We start from the raw sequence: 20,741 nt of genomic DNA, 5'->3' as shown, positions 1-20,741 counted from the left end.
TCAACCTGGGGAAATAGCCTCTGAGAGTCCACCCTATCTATTCCTCTCAACATTTTGTAAACTTCTATCAGGTCGCCTCTCAACCTTCGTCTCTCCAGGGAAAAGAGTCCCAGCTCCCTCAACCTAACTTCATAATGCATGCCTCCCAGTCCAGGCAACATCCTTGTAAATCTCCTCTGTACCCTCTCAATAGCTTCTACATCTTTCCTATAGTGAGGCGACCAGAACTGCGCACAATACTCTAAATGAGGCCTGACAAGGGTCTTATAAAGTTGCAGCATTACCTCCCGACTCCTAAACTCAATCCATCGATTAATGAAGGCCAGTACACCATACGCCTTCTTGACCACATCCTCCACCTGCGAGGCCGATTTAAGAGTCCTGTGGACCCGGACCCCAAGATCCTTCTGCTCTTCAACACTACTCAGACTTCTGCCCTTGATAGTGTACTCGTTCATCCCGTTGGTTCTGCCAAAATGGACGACTACACATTTATCCACGTTGAAGTCCATCTGCCACTTCTCCGCCCAGTCCTGCATCCTATCTATGTCCTGCTGCAACTTTTGCCATCCTTCCAGACCATCCACAACACCACCAACCTTAGTGTCATCAGCGAACTTACCCATCCCTCCACTTCCTCATCCAGGTCATTTATGAAAATGACAAACAACAAGGGTCCCAGAACAGATCCTTGAGGCACTCCGCTGGTGACTGACCTCCATTCAGAAAAAGACCCATTCACAACCACTCTCTGCCTTCTGCAGGCAAGCCAGTTCTGAATCCACAAGGCCAAAGGCCCTTGGATCCCATGCCCTCTCACCTTCTCAAGAAGTCTTGCATGGGGGACCTTATCAAACGCCTTGCTGAAGTCCATGTACACTACGTCCACGGCACTTCCTTCGTCAATGTGTTCAGTCACATTATCGAAGAACTCAACTAGGCTTGTAAGGCACGACCTGCCCTTGACAAATCCATGCTGACTATTCCTGATCATGTCAAACCTCTCCAAATGTTCGTAAATCTTGTCCCTCAGAAGCCTCTCCATCAGCTTACCAACCACTGAGGTCAGACTCACCGGTCGGTAATTTCCCGGGCTATCTCTGTTCCCTTTCTTGAAAATAGGAACTACATCCGCAATCCTCCGGAACCTCTCCTGTCTCCATTGACAACGCAAAGATCATCGCCAAGGGCTCTGCAATCTCTTCCTTCGCCTCCCACAGTATCCTGGGGTACATCCCATCTGGTCCAGGCGACTTATCTACCTTGATAGAATTCAAAAGTTCCAACACATCCTCCTCCTTAATATTCACGTTCTCAATCTAACAAGGTTCCTCTACAATTGGAGCAAGTCTTCACTACTCCTATATTCAAATCCTCTTGTGATACAGGCTAACATTCCATTAGCCTTCCTATGAGCTTGCTGCATGTTAGCCTTCAGTGACTTATGGGCAAGGATACGCAGGTGCCTTTGTACATCTCCACTTTCTAATTTCTTACCAAACAGGAAATATTCTGCACAGCTGTTCCTTCTACAGTGAATTAACTCTCATTTTCCCACATCATATTCCATCTGCCATATTCTTGCCCATTCATCAAGTCTGTCCAACTTCCCATGTAGCTACTTCACATCTTCCTCACAACACACATTCCCGCCGAGCTTGGTATCACCTGTGAGTTTGGAAATATTACATTTGGTCCCCACATCCAAATCATTGAAATATATTGTGAACAGCTGGGGCCTCAAGTACTGATTCTTGCAATACCCCACTAGCCACAGCCTGCCAACGTGAGAATGACCCATTTATTCCTGCTGTTTTTTGCCTGTTGGCCAAATTTTACTCAATTGCCTCCTATCCCATGATACTTTTCATTTTGTTAATCAACCTCCTGTGGGGGATTTTATCAAAAGCCTTCTGAAAATCCAAATATACTTTGTCCATCGATTCCTCTTTATCTGTTTTGATCGTAACATTCGCAAAAAACAATTTCAGCAAACACGATTTCCCTTCGGTAAATCCATGCTGACTTATACCCAATTGTGAGTGATCAAAGAGAAGGGCAGGCTAAATGATCGTCTCTTCATCTGTGCCTGATGTCCTTCCATACTATCAGTTAGTCAGGATCTGTGGGAAGCTTCCACTCACCTTGGATTCTGTATTACTCCCACTCAGCACCTCCCACTAGACACGTTGGTGAAGTGGAAATCACCATGTACGCAGAGTCCTTGCAGGAGCTCCCTCTGTGGTGATGCTTTTGGTGCAGCTACATTACCTTTAAGATGACTTAAACTGATTGCGAAGTAGAAATAATTTGGTAAACTCAGCACATCACAGGGAAAAGCAATCATTTGTTCCAATTAAACTCATTTCCCTAGATGCAACTGAAATATCTTTCACAATCACCTCAGGTCAAATTATTACCACTCACAGCACAACAGTTTATCACCATACTTTAAGCTGAACACACTTCATCTCTGGGTTGATGTGGCACTATCCTCCAATTCTGATAAGACTGAGTACTTTGCAAACGGTTACTGATTCTTTTGAACAAATTTCCTTCCCATTCAAGGCCCCCACAGATTTCTGGACAGCACAGGTGTACTATAGGCGCCACAACAAGTCATTATTGTTTCATCCATTTCCCTGCCAGCCTCAAGCTGGCGAATTCCACATTTCACAATACAAATACAAGCATATTGATAAAAGCAAGAATGAAACAGCATCAAGAGGATACTAGGACAAAACTGAAAATGCACCACAATCTACTGAATGGGGCTTGCAGTCCCATCTTACCAGATGCTTATTTCGTAGGAAGGTCAGAAGGAATTCCATCATTGCTCTTGGCTGGAAGTATTCAGAGAGACGACAATGATATGAAATAACTGCGGGAAGTTTCTCTGCAGCCTGCTGATCCACTGCAACTCATTTAATTCTTTATGACAAGATGCTGGCAATCCCTGCTTATCCCAACTCGTGTCACCATGGCAACAGGTTATTGAAATAGTATACGCAACATGACAGGCAAACTGCTGACTGTAATCTCTGGTGATGCAAAAACTTATTTTTTAAAAAATAAGTACCACTCTGTAGACGGGATGATGTTCCAGCTTTCTCCAAGTCCCAGTGCTTCAGGGTCAATGATATTAAAGAAATCAAAGAATTACTGTAACTAAATTGGAAAAATCCAAAGAAAATTAGTTTTTTCTGAAATATCTTACTGATGTGGATGATCGCTCAAACGCAAGGAGTCCCCAAACAGAGGGCATAGAAAAAGAATTGCTTCCAAGATAGTGTTGCTGATAGGTTAGGTGTGCAGCTTGCAGTCAAGTGAATGGATTCTTCACTGATCTCCCTTTGCCTGTACAATACTTGATAGTAAATGGAAAACCGAATCCAGCCCTATCCCTGTGTTGATGGTGCTTCAGTCACAATATGCTGGAGCTTAATTCCAAAAGGTAGTAACACCATCGCAATCCATTCTACACGTCTCATCCATGGGGGGTTTTCTTTTCGATAGTACCGACTCGGAGTGAAGTGACTCCCATCCTTGCTAATTACTCTTTCAAGAAAGTCTAATGCCTGGACCACTGTTACCAAACCTTTGCAATTCAATAAACATGGGAACTGTTATGGCAACGCTGCTCTTTGCCAACATCTAAGTTCACTCAGGGCAGGGACTCTGTCAGATCCTTTGAAATTCTTTCAGAAGATACTGACGCGGTGTACCAGCTCCGTCTTCCTGTCAGAATTTGAGATGGGTGGAGCCTAGTGCTCTCAGCTCAGCGGATGGATACACTCTGGGGCTTCTTGTAGTCAGTTGGGAGCTTGAGCAGTCTCCAGAAAAGAAGGGGCAATAGCAGAACAAACGGTTGTTAGCTTCGCACCTTATACGGCAGTTCCAGCAACTTTCGGAATGTCCTAGCATGGCACTGTGCAGGGTGCAAGCTGAGGACAGCAGTCATTAGTTTAGTTCAGAGACAGTGCTCATTTTTTTAAACAGTTGTAAAAAGCTCAAAACAAAAATCGATAATTACAGAAGGGCAGGTTAATACAAGCCTCTTGGTAGCTGTTTTCAGGGTTGCTAGACTAGCTAGTGTTCAGTATATACCCACGGATTCAGCCATGGTACTGCAAAGCACTGCAGCATAGAACTACTCATTTAACAAGTCCTTGAAATGTTTTCATATCAAACAAGGAGCCCTTGTAATCCCCTATTCCAGTCAGATCCTAGCGTGCATGTCAAACATTACAATGCTAACAAGCAAAAAGCTGCTGGATGCAGATATAGGAAAGATAACCACATTTCCATTTTCACACCTTTAACAGCTAATAATTACTGCAATCGTCAAATATTTTCATAAACCAGAGATATTAAAAAGGTTTTGTGTGCCGAGAGATCTCTGTAGCTGCCAGATTCCCAAGCCTCGTGTTCTATTTGGTTTCACTCACACAGTCTGTCTGAATTCCTGCGTAACCATTATCAATACCCTGCTTCTCTATGGAACTTGGATTCCATTCAGTCTTTGTCCACTTCACTCAGACCTGACACTTCAAACCAGGAAGCTCCAAAAGAATCGACCTCAAACCGCAATTCAATAGCCTTCCTCCAGTGAACTCCCTTCGGAGAGGAAAAAAAAATCAGCTGCAAGATGACTGGCTGGCACCTCCTCCTCTTTCCAGCAAAGAAGATTTCACACATTTTCACAGTCGTGATCAGCCAGACAAGCAAAGCAGGAGCCGGACCATTACCAGGGATCTGACAGACAATTAGATGCAATTCTGATGTCAATGCAGCTGTTCGAGCTCATTTGCAGCCCAGACACACTCAAAGTCCATTAAAAACCAGGGTCCCCAATGGCTATTGCTGCATCACAGACCCTTCATTATATTGTTTGCTATTCAAATAACTTTGAACTTTTGTTCTTACAACTAATTGTTATTTTGGAATGATTCATAATTAAGCAATAAAATAATTTCAACACCACAGTACTAATTTACTCACCAGGTGAACGTGAAAAAAGATCAAAAACTGGATCAGAACAGTTTTGGTGAACATGTTCAAATTTATCTGCATATTTGTTACCAAATGCCTAGTGATACAAGTTACAAAGAATAAAAAACGTGAATTCCAAACGACTGAAGCCAACTTGCTCCATTTCCTATTAATTTCCTCATTTCTGGCATAATATGCAAGTTTGAATTTCAGCAGCTGGCCTGAGCCAGTGTTATTGAACTAAGTTGTTTAGGAATACTAAAATATCTCGTTTAGTTCACAGCTTGTCAGGTGATGCACTGCTTTGACTGCTTGTGTTTAACTGCACAGGAGAATAAGATTTCCATGGATTATCAGTGTGACCACACTGTGCCTTTAAGAAATGTATTTATGTTCCTCGTGAAGAACTGCCAATCGCCAGACGCAGTTCTATAACTCATCTGCTTCATCCTTGACCACAACATCTTCAACCAGTTCTTCATCCAGACACATGGAACAGCCAGGGGGACCAAGTTTGCACTTCAATATGCCAAAATCTTCATGCACAGGTTCGAACAAGACCTCTTCACTGCACAGCACCTTCAACCGATGCTATATACTAGATACATTGATGACGTTTTCTTCCTTTGGACTCCTGGCAAACAAATCACTGAAACAACTATACGATGACATCAACTAGTTCCATCCCACCATCAGACTCACCATGGACTACTCTCCGGAATCGGTTGCATTCTTGGACATACACATCTCCATCAAGGACGTTCCCGTCAGCACTTCACTGTACTGCATGCTCTTGGATAACCTCACAATGTTCCACTTCTCCAGCTTCCACCCTAAACATGTTAAAGAAGCCATCCTCTATGGACAAGCTCTCTGTATGCACAGGATCTGCTCAGATGAGGAGGAGCACAATAGACACCTCCAGACACTGAAAGACACCCTCGTAAGAACAGGATATGGCACTCGACTCATTGATCGACAGTTCCGAAGCGCCACAGCCAAAAACCACACTGACCTCCTTAGAAGACAAACACGGAGCATGGCAGAGACCACCCCACATTGTCAAGTACTTTCCTGGAGCGGAGAAGCTACAACATCTTCTCCGGAGCCTTCAACATGTCATCAAAGAGAACGAACATCTTGCCAAGACCATCCCCACAACCCCCCCCACTGCTTGCCTTCAAACAAGCACGCAACCTCAAATAGACCATGGTCCGCAGCAAACTATCCAGTCTTCAGGAGAACAGTCATCCCAACATCCCACAACCTTGCCACAGCAACCTCTGCAAGACATGCTGATAGTCATAGAACATGGAACATTACTGTGCAGTACAGGCCCTTCGGCCCTCGATGTTGCACCAACCAGTGGAACCAATTTAATGACCCTCTAACCTAAACTATTCCAATGCTATCCAAATGCCTATCCACTGACCATTTGAACACCCTTAAAGTTGGCGAGTCCACAACTGCTGCAGGCAGGGCATTCCACGACCTTACTACCCTCTGAGTAAAGAACATACCTCTGACATCGATCCTATAATTACCACCCCTTAATTTAAAGTTATGTCCCCTCGTGTTAGCCATCACCATCCGAGGAAAAAGGCTCTCACTGTCCACCCTATCTAACCCTCTGATCATCTTGTGTGCCTCAATTAGGTCACCTCGTAACCTTCTTCTCTCTAATGAAAATAACCTCAAGTCCCTCAGCCTTTCCGCATAAGACCTTCCCACCATACCAGGCAACATCCTGGTAAACCTCCCCTGCACCCTTTCCATTGCCTCCACATCTTTCTTATAATGCGGCGACCAGGACTGTACGCAACACTCCAAGTGCGGCCACACCAGAGTTTTGTACAGTTGCAACATGACTTCACGGCTCCGAAATTCAATCCTCTACCAATAAAAGCTAACACACCGTACGCCTTCTTAACAACCTTATCAACCTGGGTGCCAACTTTCAGGGAGCTATGCACATGTACCCCGAGGTCTCTCTGCTCGTCAACACTACTAAGAGTCCTTCCATTAGCCCTATATTCTGTACTCCTGTTACTCTTACCAAAGTGAATCACCTCACACTTTTCCGTATTAAACTCCACAGTCGACACAGATGCCATCATCTCACATGAGAACACCATCCACCAGGTACACGGTACAGTCTCTTGCAACTCAGCCAATGTTGTCTACCTGATGCACTGCAGGAAAGGATATCTGAGGCATGGTACATTGGCAAGACCATGAAGATGCTACAACAACGGATGAATGGCAACCACTCAACAATCACCAGGCAGGAGCGTTCCCTTCCTGTCAGGGAACACTTCAGCAGTCACAGGCATTCAGCCTCTGATCTTCAGGTAAGCGTTCTCCAAAGCAGCCTTCAAGACACTCAACAGCACAGAATTACTGAGCAGAAACTGATATCTAAATTCCGCATACGAGGACAGCCTCAGCCGGGATCTTGAGTTCACGTCATATTATCTGCAATCCCCATGACTTGCCTGGGCTTGCAAAATCTCACTAACTGTCCTGGCTGGAGATAATTCACATCTCTTTAACTTGTGCTTAACCCTCTCTCCACTCTGCACCTGTAAAGACCTGATTGTCTGTTGAGACTCGCATGCCAACCATTATCTTGTAAATTAAGGCTGTGTTTATATATGCCCCATTTGTAAACCCAATCCTCCACTCAGCTGATGAAGAAGCGGTATTCCGAAAGCTCGTGCTACCAAATAAACCTGTTGGACTTTAACCTGGTGTTGTGACACTTCTCCTTGTGATGGTGTTAAGATTCAATTCTCTTTAAACAGTACTCATTTGTCTGCAATTGGCAGCCCATATGCTCAGCATGCAGAAGAATAATTGCTCCTAGTTTTCAGCGTGTTTGTTTTAATCTCGAGTTAATGCAGTTTTGTTATTTTTCGGGTTTTCCATAGTGTTTCAGAGTGGGGTTTAATTAGGTTGATTGAAAAGAAAAAGTCATGGGAATGGGCAGAACTAGGCTGAGAGATACAAGCAGGCAGTCGTGGTTTGAATTTGAAAAGAGCAGCAGCACTTTCTCTCTCTGGAAATTAAAGTCTGGGACCTGCTAGAAAATATGTAATCTCTCTCCAGAGATCTACAAAAAGCACAAGGTGTTTTTTTTTCCTCCCTCTCTCTGGAGTTCTGTTGTTTCAAGACAGGTCTTTTTGTGGAGACTGTTGACAGAGGCAGAAGACAGGTGTCTCCATGTATTTCTGTCCAGAGGTGTTAAGAGGCTGGGAGGCTAGCAACCCACACATGCCTGTGTGTTTTTGCTAACTGATTCTGAAGAGGAGTTTTTGTCGATGGAAAATTTACATCGGAACTCAGATAGCCAGTTAAGAATTATGGCTGATCATGTTTAAGTATTGCAGTGGGTTAAAAGGTATGATAATTCTTCTTTTAATAGTTAAACTGTCTTACTAAATAAAGCTTATTTTAATAAAAGCTTCCTGGTGGGCCAATAGAATCACACCTGGAGCAAAACATTCTGCTCTCTCACTGTGACACAGGTTTGATTTCCAGCTTGGGTCATTGTCTACGTGGAGTTTGCACATTTTTCCCATGTCTGACTGGGTTTCTTCCGGGTGCTTTTGTTTCCTTGCACACTCAAAGATGGGCCTACTAGTTGCACTGGCCATGTTAAATTCTCCCTCAGTATGCCCGAACAGGCACCGGAGTGTGACAACTAGAGGATTTTCACAGTAACTTCATTGCAGTATTAATGTAAGCCTACTTGTGGCTAATAAACTTTAATGCCAAAAATTAAAAATAGTCAGGGTCTAGGTTAACTTCAGAGCTTATGTTGCAGTTTTGAATCTGGTCCCTAACAACATGGGAGGTGAAAAGAATTGTTTCTTGCACGCTATACAAAGTGAACCATACCGTTCACAGAAGGAAAGGAGAGGGTGCAGACTGCAGTATTACAGTCATAGGTAGGTATACAGAAAGATCAGTTTGTGCAAGGTAGGTCCATTCAAAAGTCATTTGGCAGCAGGGAAGCTGTTCTCGAGTTAGTTGGTACATGCCCTCAGACTTTTGTATCTTTTTCCTCCGACATAAGGTGGTGGAAAAAGAGGTGTGCAAGGTCCTTCTTTTTGTAGTTTATTTATGATAAGTAAGGCTTACATTTCATTGCAATGAAGTTACTGTGAAATTAACTATGCTGGCTGCTTTGGCGAAGCAGTGAAAGTGTAGACAGAGTCAATGGATGGAGGCTGGTTTGTGTGATGGACAGAGCTTCATTCACGGCCCTTTGTAGTTTCTTGCGGTCTTGGACAGAGCAGGAGCCACACCAGGCCATTCAACCAAAAAGAATTGTTTCTATGGTGCATTTGGAGAAGTTGGTGGGTAAGAGTCAGCTTACATGCTGAATTTCCTTAGTCTTCTCAAATAGAGGAATTGGTGGACTTCCTTAACTATAGTGTTAGCATGTGCGACATGTAGAAAACTGCCAGGAGAAAGCAGCAGAAAGTATAAACACAGGCTTGGAGGATGGGCTGTACTAGATAAATCCTAATATAGAAAACATGAGTGAAAATAGATTTTGGGGAAAAATGGAAAAATTACAAATGGTAGATTATTTTACAGTCAAGGATCAGAAGGATTTTTCAACAAAATGCTATAAACAAGCAGGTTAAACAAGCAATACTAAAAGAAAAGCAGGTTAAAAAGCAATACTAAAATACATTTATATTGAGATTGAAATCAATAACCAAGTCATGATCCTTCTCTACAAAGTGCTTAGGCCACATTGCAAAGTCCAGTTGTATTACGAGCTTCTTGCTTTGAGGATGTAACTCAGGCCCTGTGGGGGCATTGAGAGAAAAGCTAAGACTGATGGAAAATTAGGTGTTCAGAAGGAGAAAGAAGGTAAAGTTGTCATAGTCCCAGATGACCACAGGCTACTCTCCCTTTTGATGGGAGAGTTAGCCAGTGGATGATTTAACCAGAGGATCACTGCACTCAGGTGAGGGGCAAGGTTGAGAAGGAGGCCTTCATGAATAACCTCAGCCGATACAGGAATTGAACCTGTTGGTGTCGCTCTGTATCACTAACCCACTGCCCAGACAACACAAAGTGAAATAGACAAGGCAAATATAGATTATTTCATTTGCATCTGAAAGACAACAGCTGGGAGCTAAAGACAAGCATTAACACACAAAGGTGAAGATTAAGAGAAACTTTAACGTAAGGAGCATGACAGATACACAGAACAGACACAGTGATTAGACACTTCATTTGCTATCTTGCTCACTTGCACGCCACACTCTATGCATCAAATAAGTCTTTACATCTACTATCACTCCTGTTTTCTATTTCACTAATAATTTTAGTTAACAAGATGGAAAAAAAATACTGACGCAGATGCCATCATCATCTCAGTGGCAACTGGCTCCACATCCCTCCTCACAATAATTCATAGGATCACAGAAACCCTATCGTGCAGGAGGCCATTTGGCCAATCGAGTCTGCACGGGCAACAATCCCAGCCAGGCCATGTCCCCGCAACTCCACATATTTCCTGCTATTTCCCCCTAACTAAGGGGCAATTTATCATGGCTAATCCACCTAACCCGCACATCTTTGGACTGTTGGAGGAAACTGGAACACCCAGAGGAAACATTCAGTGGTCAGAACATTGAATACAGGAGTTGGGATGTCTTGTTGAAGTTGTGCGAGACATTAGTAAGGCCACACTTGGAACACTGTGTAAAGTTCTGGTCATCCTATTATAGAAAGGGTATTATTAAGAGTGCAGAAAAGATTTATTAGGATGCTACCAGAGCTTGATGGATTGAGTAATAAGGAGTGGCTGGATAGACTGGGACTTTCTTCTCTGGAGCATAAGAGGCTGAGGGGTGATCTTCTAGAGGCCTATAAAATTATGAGGGGCATAGATCAGCTACATAGGCAACATCTTTTCCTAAAGGTAGGAGAATCTAAAACTAGACAGCACAGGTTTAAAGGTGAGAGGGGAGAGATACAAAAGCGTCCAGAGGGGCAATTTTTCACACAGAGGCTGGTGAGTGTTTGGCAGAGGTAATAGTAGAAGGGGTACAATTTTGGCTTTTAAGAAGCATTTAGACAGTTACATGGGTACGATGTGTAGAGAGGGGTATGGGCCACACAAGAGCAATTGGGGCTAGCTTTGTTGATAAAAAAGGGTGGTATGAACAATTTGAACCATAGGGCCTATTTGCATGCTGTAAATCTCAGACACTTTTCACCTCAAGTATTTGTTTGGCTCAGGTCTTGCTAGAGCTGTACAGGGTTTTGGTGAGACCACATCTGGAATCCTGTGTGCAGAAAGGATAGACCTGTATTGGAGACAGCACAGCGAAGGTTCATGAAATTGCTCCCTGAGAATGAGGCTAGCAAATTGGTTTGATATTACAAACTAGCATTCGACCCTTACTGTCTGGAGTTTAACAGAATGAGGATTCCCATTGAAACCTACAAGATTCTGAAGGGACTTTGCTGATTAGATGCTGCAAGGTTGATTCCCTTCAGCATTCCATTCTCAAGATAAGGGGTTGATTATTTAGGATTCAGATGAGGGGAAGCTTCTTCACTCAAACAGTTGTGAATCTTTGGAATTCTCCACCAAAGCTCCATTATAGTATATATTTTACAGTTGGGACAGACAGCTTTTTGTTCTCATGGAATTAAAAGGGTATGGGGAGCAGGTCAGAAAGTGCAGATGGAGCACAGTATCAGTCATGATTATACTGAATGGTAGAGCAGGCTTGATGGGTTGTAAGGTCCTCTCTTGCTCCAATTCCTTGTGGTAAATTTAATTGGCCAGTTTTGACCGATCATTGCTGAGAACATATGGAATCAAAAGGTAGACTGATGCATCGTGTCCAGCTGCATGGAAATTCGATACACTCCATATTCTGTGTAACTGAAGTCCTGGGAGAACAGAATAAAATGCTGCCATCTGAGAACATGAGGATCTCAAATATTTCCACAATAAAACACCTGGAACTGGGAGTTCAAACTCCCCAAACAAAATACCCAATACCAATACCTCGTTCATTTTGCCCAAATGGAAAACCTGTATACATGCAGAGAGTAGCATTATCTTCAGTTCCGAGACTAAAGATTATATACACACATGTTGCTGAGTACAATGCCATCCATGATTACAATTTCCATGAATACAGTCTGTATCTCTTACAGTTTCATCCACTGACACGTTTCTACGTCGGATTTGTGAAAGTATCCTGTCGTCCAGAAAGCAGTAAAAAATTCTGTTTCCTCCATTCCCCAGTGTAAAGAGTCTGCAGCTACTTTGAGAACGATTCAACTACACACCAGAGGAAAAATGTAGCATAGCCTGTGGCTCAGCTGGAAACAGAGACTTTTGCTGCAGATTAATTCTTCCTCTCCTGTTGTGGCCCTACCAGATGGATTAGTAACCCAGAGGTCACAGGCTCAAGGTCCACTCGACAAATGGTGAAAAATTCAAGACAAGAATGTAACCTGTGCACAATGGGATCTGGATTTGATTTTGCTGATGTTAAACAGAGTTCAATTTCCAAATTGAACAAAAACACATCAAACTCACACAGAGCAGGCAACCCAGAACCTCAAAAAAAAATCAGTTCAACGCAAAAAAAATTAATTGTCCTTTGTTTTATACAAAAAGGCCACACATTCAATGGTCTGCATAAGTTTCCAGAACTGATTTACCTTCAGCAACTGGATCACTCGGAGTGCAATCTTCTTAATAACCGAATCAACCTCAGACTCCACAAACTTTTTAATGTGAAAACAGCTGGAGTGTTGTTAAAATCCAAACAGTTCATGACTACCAGAGGAAGGAACATGCCATCCCTACTTGGCCTATACTGCTGCTCTCAAAGCCACAGGTTTTGACCACTGAGTTATCAAGAAATTTTATTTCACAATTCATTCTCAGGGTGTGAACATTGGCAGCAAGCTCAGCTTTTATGGCCCATCCCTAATTGCCTTAAGAGAATACTTAAGAATGAAGGACATTGGTGTGCAACTGGGTACACAAAGGTTCAGGCCAGGCTAGACTGACAAGTTTCCTTCCCTAAAGGATGTTAATGAACCAGGTGGGTCCTTAACCATAATCTGGCACCTTCATAGTTAATCCAAGGCCCCGTCTGCTCTCTTAATGGAGATGTAAAAGATCCCATGACATTATTTCACTAAGCAGTAAGTAATCCTCAGTGTTCCAGCCAATATCTCAACCATCATCACTGAAATAGTCATTATGACATTATTGTTTATGGAGCTTGCTGTGTGTAAACTGACTACCTCCTATGTTGCTTGACAGTAAAGTGGTTTGGAATGTCCTGTGTTCACTAAAGGTGCTACAAAAATGCAAGTTTTTTTCTTGTGATTGGGATTTTTTTTTAAAATTCAAACGGCCACAGAGGCCTTTGATCTCTCGTTCTCTCAATTATTCCAGATCGAGATTACCAACTGAGAATAAAGGAATAGCAGGTTCCCTTCTCTACAGGGCAGTAGTTATTCTGCACGCTTTTGACAAAGCTCCCGCAGTTTTGAGGATCATTCTTCTTTGGGACTCTGGGGCTTAAACTCATGACTGTCATGGAGTATTTTTCCAACAGTATATGTGGACTGCATCAATTTAGGTCTTAAAAATGAATTCAAATTGTGGGCAGCACGGTATGGTGGTTAGCACTGCTGTCTCACTGCATCAGGCAACCAGGTTCAATTACCAGCTCAGGCGACTGCCTGTGTGGAGTCTGCACTCGCCATGTGTGCGTGGGTTTCCTCCGGGTGCTCCAATTTCCTCCCACAGTCCGAAAAACATGCTGGTTTGGTGCATTGGCCATGCTAAATTTTCCCTCAGCATACTTGATCACCACCAGGACATGGCTACTAGGGGACTTGCACAGTAACTTTATTGCAGTGTTAATATAAGCATCCTTGCGGCACTAATCATAGAAACCCTACAGTGCAGGAGGTGGCCATTCAGCCCATCGAGTCTGCACCAACCACAATCCCACCTGGGCCCTACCCCCATATCCCTACATATTTACTCACTAATCCCTCTAATCTATATATCTCAGAACTCTAAGGGCAATTTTTAGCATGGCCAATCAACCTAACCTGCACATCTTTGGACTGTGGGAGGAAACCCACGCAGACACGAAGAGAATGTGCAAACTCCACACAGATAGTTACCCAAGCCGGGAATCAAACCCAGGTCCCTGGAGCTGTGAAGCAACAGTGCTAACCACTCTGCTACTGTGCCACCCAAATAATAAATATCTTTTAAAAATTGCAGGCCATTTTACATACTTCACAAGGTCAGTCATGGAAGAAAGGCCAAAATTCAAGTAAATAAAAAAGTGAAAACCCTCAACAAGTCAGACAGCATCTGTGAAGAGATAAATTATTGACTGGATAAAGTAACACTATTTCTCTCTCTCCCCCCCCCCTCCAGGTGCTGCCTGATCTGCTGTTTCCAGCATTGTATGTTCATCACTAACCAGCCTGAATATAGGCTTTGCCTCTAAATAGACTTAAATCTCCAAATTGTGTAGCCCTACAGTTCAAATATTTGCATCTGGATAGTAGCCATCATCTTAAAGTGTTTCAAAATGCTTTTTCAATTCCTTTTCCAATATAGATTTTTTTGTAGAATCAGGAGTATTCAATCTGCAGCTCCAACCATGGTACCTCTGAATTGTACCAATAAAGCCTTCAACTTGCAGACAGCTTATGCTGGTTTCGTATTTGCTGATTCATACCTGGAATTTTGGCAAGGATTGCTCTAATAACCATTGTTTTTTTTCAAATTTGATAAATTCTAATCAGAAAACCAGGCAACTTGAGATAAGTGCGATATTAACAGAAGCAGCAATTTAACCCCCGTTTCTCTTCCCAGCTCTGTATTACGTGGGAGAGTTTGGACCTTCCTAAAAGAGGAAGATGTGGAAGCCACACACTGACCCTTCACGACAGTTAAGAGAAAATGACTGATCTGTTTTTTAGATAGTATTTGATTAATTTGTGGATATGAGAGCTCTAGTTTGTTTTTAAAACAACAGCAACACGTGCAGTATTTTTTGCCCGGCCAAAATTTCCCCCATAGCATCAAGAGAAAGACAGTGTGACTGAACCAGGTATGGGCAGGAACTTCCTTCACAGAGAGAGAAAAAAAAATCACTCGAATCAGGTCAGTTTTTACAATGATACAGCTCTTCGTATTTATGATGGTAATATAGAACATAGAAGCGCAGTACAGGCCCTTCGGCCCTCGATGTTGCACCAACCAGTGGAACCAATCTAATGACCCTCTAGCCTAAACTATTTCAATGTTATCCATATGCCTATCCACTGACCATTTGAACGCCCTTAAAGTTGGCAAGTCCACAACAGCTGCAGGCAGGGCATTCCACACCCTTACCACCCTCTGAGTAAAGAAAAGAGTAACAGTCCACAAACTAGCAAATGTATTTATTGAAACCATTCCCAATGTTCCCCATAGTGAAATCCAGACACTCATTCCCTGGATTTCTAGTTCAATGTGACAACCAATAGGCAATTATTCCTCATCTTTCTTCAAATGCTGAAATGAGCACCAGCCAGCAAGGCTCAGAATACATGGCAACTTGCTAAGTCCTGCCTGGAGTCTCAGCCCAGATCAGATACATTACAATTTTATTTTTTTTTAAATCTCATTATCTATACTGCCCATTCACAGCCACAGGTCATACAGGGTAGCATGTACAGTGTGAAAAGCACTCTCGTTACACAACACAATTTAGGATTGTCTCCACTTTGGCAGCTGCTATGAATGACAACAAAACATCGTGCACACAGATTTCTGATTTTTTCTAATCTGTACCTCTCCAAGTCAGACAAATTTAGAGATGCGTCAAACAGTTAAAGCCAGTCGTCAAATTAAGGAGATAAAACATCTTCATATCAGATTATAATCAAGGATGTCCAACCTCAGCAGGTAACAACACAGCCTGTTTTTGTATTCAAGGTAGCCCCATTGTTCATCCCTCTGAACTTGACACTGGGCAGAGTCAGTCCAGCTAGCTAGCCACTCATGTGGAGAGAGCCGTGAAGGTGGCTTATAGTGTGTTCACGTTTATTAACAGGGGGGTTGAGTTTAAGAGCCATGGGGTTATGCTGCAACCATACCAGACTTTGGTGACCACATTTGGAATAGTGTTCAGTTCTGGTCACGTCATTATAAAGGAGGATATGGAAGCATTGGAGAGAGTGCAGAGGAGATTTACCAGGATGCTGCCTAGTTTGGAGGTTAGGTCTTATGAGGAAAGGTTGAGGGAGCTGGGGTTTTTCTCTTTCGAGCGGAGGAGGATGAGAGGCGACTTAAGAGGTTTATAAGATGAGAGGGAGTGATTGAGTAGACGTGCAGAGACTATTTCCTCGGGTGGATGTAGCTGTTACTAGGGGGCATAACTGTAAGGTTCATGGTGGGAGATATAGGAGGGATGTCTGAGGTAGATTCTTTACTTGGAAGGCGGTTGGGGTGTGGAATACACTGCCTGCTGTGATAGTGGAGTTGGACACTTAAGGAACTTTCGAGCTGTTGTTAGATAGGCACATGGAGCACAGCAGAATGATAGGAGTGGGATAACTTAGTCTTGGGATTGGACATAGCTCAGCACAACATTGAGCGCCGAAGGGCCTGTACTGTGCTGTAAAGTTCTATGTTTCCATGTCTCTCCAAAGATATCAGAAGCTTAATGCCAGAAAGTGTGTTCAGGAAAAAGAATGGAAAATAAAATTTTCCATTAAAAAATGGGAATAACTTGGACCACTAAATTTAATTGCATTGAGATTAGAAGTCAGGAAGTTATGTCGCAGTTGTACAGGACTTTGGTGAGGTTGTACCTGGAGTATTATGTTCAGTTTTGGTCACCTTGCTAAAGGAAAGATGTTATTAAACTGGAGAGAGAGTGCAGAAGAGATTTATAAGGATATTGCCAGGACTCAACTGAGTTATAGGGAGTGATTGGACAGGCTAGAACATTTTCTTTGGCATGTAGGAAACTGAGGGATGATCTTACAGAGGTGTATAAGATCATGAGAGGCAGTCATTTTTCCCAGGACTGGGAAATTGAGAACGAGAGGGCACAGGTTTAAGTTAAGTGGGGAAAGAAGTAATGGGAACCTGAGCAGCAACGTTTTTACAGAGGTGGAATGAGCTGCCAGAGAAAGTGGTTGAGGTAGGGACATTAACAACATTTAAAAGGCATTTGGACAGATACGTGGATAGGAAAGGTTTAGAGAGATATGGGCCAAATGTAGGCAAATAGGGTCAACTTAAATGGGCTTTTTGGTTAGCATGGACCAATTTGGGCCAACAGGCCTGTCTCCATGTCGTAGATTCTATGAATACTTCGGCTCAGAGTGACATTGCATTTTAAAATGAGATGGGACAAAGCAGAGGAAAACAGCAGTAAATATACATCATTCCAATTTGAACATGGCAGGATTTTGAAGGAGGAGGGTTGAAGTAAATATTTTGTGCAACAATTGTTCTGAAATCCAGAGATTCTCCTGCACAGCTCGTCTGGTTCTTTTCATCCAGCTGGCTGCAGTGGCATTAGAATTTCATTAATTCATCTCCTAAACTAAACACCGCTGGAGCCTGATAAAGGCACAAGCTTCCCATAATCCTGATATACACAACTCATTGAGCATGTTAATAGATGGATCAGCTGCTGAAATAAGCAGCAGCTTTTACTTTTCCCTCAGCGTCGATGAAAAAAGAAGTTCCATTCTCAAGCTTCCAAATTTACAGCCGACCATAGCTACTCAATATTGCACCGATTCATGAATCTTCACCTACAAATGTACAGATTTACATACCCTGAAATGTGAGTGAACTGTTTCTATGGTAACCGCATTCACGTGCAGCCAATAGGTAATCAATGTGAGAAGCATTACCATTAGAATTGGAGTACCAAGATACATACACGCTGGTCTCTCCTAAACACGGTCTCCTCCGCTGTGCCTCCTTCCACCATTTGTGCTCAGTACATCACAACAGCACCAATGTATCTAATACAGCGTTAGAGCTTACCTACGAGCAAGGAGAATTAGGAACTACAACCCCTGAAACCTCCATCATTTAATACAATCATGGCTGATTTGATAGTAATCTCAAATCTGCATCCAGCCTCACCCTGATAATTCATTACCCTTGCTCACCAATGACCAATTTAGCTCTGCCTTAAATATATTCAAAACTCTGTTTCCATCGCCTTTTTGAGGAACTGAACACAATACTCCAGCTGTGGCGTAACCAACACACAGTACAATTCCAACATTACCTCCTTGCTCTTGTATTCTATCCAACAACTGATAAAAGCAAGTGTCCCATATGCCTTCTTAACTATCCTATTCGCATGCTCTGACGACTTCAGGGATCTGTGAATAATTATCCAAGATCTTTCTGTCCCTTTGAGCTCCTAGCATCCTGCCATTCTTTCATACTTCCTCATCTTGTTTCATCTTCCAAAGTGCACTACCTTGCACTTATCAGGGTTTAAGTTCATAGAAACATAGAACCTAGAAGCAGAAGGCAGCCATTCATTTTGATCACAGCTGATCATCAAATTCAATAGAACTTAGAACATATAATAGTACAGCACAGTACAGACCCTTCAGCCCTTTCACGCTTCTAAACTCCAGTGAACATAACCCTAACTGACTTAGTCTCTCCTCATATGACAGACCTGCCACCCCAGGAGTCAGCTTGGTAAACCTTCACAGTACTCCCTCTGTAGCAAGGACATCCTTCTCAGATAAGGACACCAAAACTGCACACAATATTTCAGATGTGGTCTCACCAATGGCCTATACAATTGCAGCAAAACATTCCTATCCCTATACTCAAATCCTCTCACTACGAAAGCCAATAAACCATTTGCCTTCTTTACCGCTTGCTGTACCTGCGTGCTTACTTTCAGCGACTGATGCACAAGGACACCAAAGTCTCACTGAGTATCCACCTCTCTCAATTTATACTCAGGTAATAATCTGTCTTCCTATTATTGCTACCGAAGCAGATAACCTCTCATTTATCTGGATTATAATACATTCCTCAGTGACATCAAAAAAAGACGTCAGTTTCCACACATGTTGCCCACCATCACTACTTTTAAATATTCATTTTTAAAGGTCTTTGTTCTGTATTGCTGATTAGACCAGGATTTATTGCCTTCCCCTAACTGCCTTGAGGGGGTGATGCTGGCAACCTTCCTAAAATGCATGTGGTGTAGGTATACCCACATCGCTGTTAGGGAGTGTGTTCCAGCATTTCGACCCAGCCACAGTGAAGGGACAGAGATATATTTCCAAGGCAGAATGGTGTCGGGCTTGGAGGGGAACTTGTAGGTGGTAGTGTTCCAATACACCTTCTGCCCTTGTTCCTCCTGGAAGGTGTTGTTGAAGGAGTCTTGGTATGTTGTTACAATGCATCTTATGATAAACACTGCTCCTTCAGCTCTGTACTGTCTTTAAATGATCAGTGCAAGCAGAAATTACCTCCCATTAAAGGCTGTAGGGATCAAAGGCATTAATGCAGGGACAGAAGACAATCTATTCCCCCACCAGTGACTGCATCTCTCTCGGGCAGAACTAGAGACAGGACTAGAATGTTCAGAACTTCAGTTTCACATTTCATCCCAAAATGAGCTTCAGACAATATACCAGTGCCATCAATGAGGTCACCTGTTTCACCTCTAATTTTACCAGATGCTGCCCCTGCCTTAGCTCAGCTATTCAACCATCAGTCATGCCCACATCTTCATTCATTGTCAATGGATAGGCCAGTATTTATTGCTCATCCCCAGGCTCCCGCGAGAAGGTAGTGGTGAGCTGTCTCCTTGAACCACTACAGTCTGTGTGTTGTTGGTACCTTCAGACTTGACTACTCAAGACACATCAGGCTGGTCTCCCACAGTGTACCCTCCATAAATGTGTCAGCTAAAACTCTCCTGCCCATTTCCTAACTCACACCAAATCTCATTCGCCAATCAGTTATGCTGATTTACACTGGTTCAGATTTTAAACTTTCCATCCTTGTTTTCAAATTTTTTCATGGCCTCACTACTATCCAGAAGCACCACCAGACACAATCCTCCAAGATATCCGCACCTTTCCATTTCTGGTCTCAAACATCCCTGGTTTTAATGATGCACAACATTCAGAACCATTTGCAACTCCTCAGTCTGTGTTCACATGCTGCAAGACCTGGACAACATTCAGGCTTGGGCTGACAGTGGCAAGTAACATTTGTGCCACACAGGTGCCAGGAAATGACCATCACCAACACAACAGAATGATGTAACTTTTCATCCCTTGTTCCTCAGTTTCAAAATACTGGACCTCATGTGCCCTTCCTTCCTATCCATCATCATAGAGCTGGAATGAAGATTCAGAATGCGAGCTATACCTCTTTCACATTTTCTTTTCTTCCAAGAACAACAGCACTCTTCAACACTCTCACCCTAGTACTCCTTTTAAATTAATTCCAGCACATATCTACTTCCACTGAGAGAAAAGCTAATACCACGTACCTATTTCTCCAGCTCATTTCTACCTGATGTCTGATGGGGAGCTGCATTGGATGGGAACGTGAAGGAGGATTGCAACAGCATCCTGTACAGCTCAACTTTTCCAAACATCAGCAAAATCCCTCCAATCAAGGTTCTGGATTTTCTTCACTTGCATCTCTA

At 42.9% G+C, this 20,741-nt stretch overlaps 1 protein-coding gene across 2 annotated transcripts in view; it reads right to left on the bottom strand.

Moving 5' to 3' along the window:
• The window catches only part of LOC145349273 (F-box/WD repeat-containing protein 7-like), a 258,322-nt gene that overhangs the window by 193,619 nt on the left and 43,962 nt on the right, over positions 1 to 20,741 (bottom strand). The gene's annotated exons all lie outside the window — the stretch shown is intronic.

The sequence above is a fragment of the Carcharhinus amblyrhynchos genome, chromosome 10 (assembly GCF_965287045.1).
Source record: "Carcharhinus amblyrhynchos chromosome 10, sCarAmb.v2.hapA, whole genome shotgun sequence".
Lineage (NCBI taxonomy): Eukaryota > Metazoa > Chordata > Chondrichthyes > Carcharhiniformes > Carcharhinidae > Carcharhinus > Carcharhinus amblyrhynchos.
This window is presented reverse-complemented; position numbering and strand designations above follow the sequence as displayed.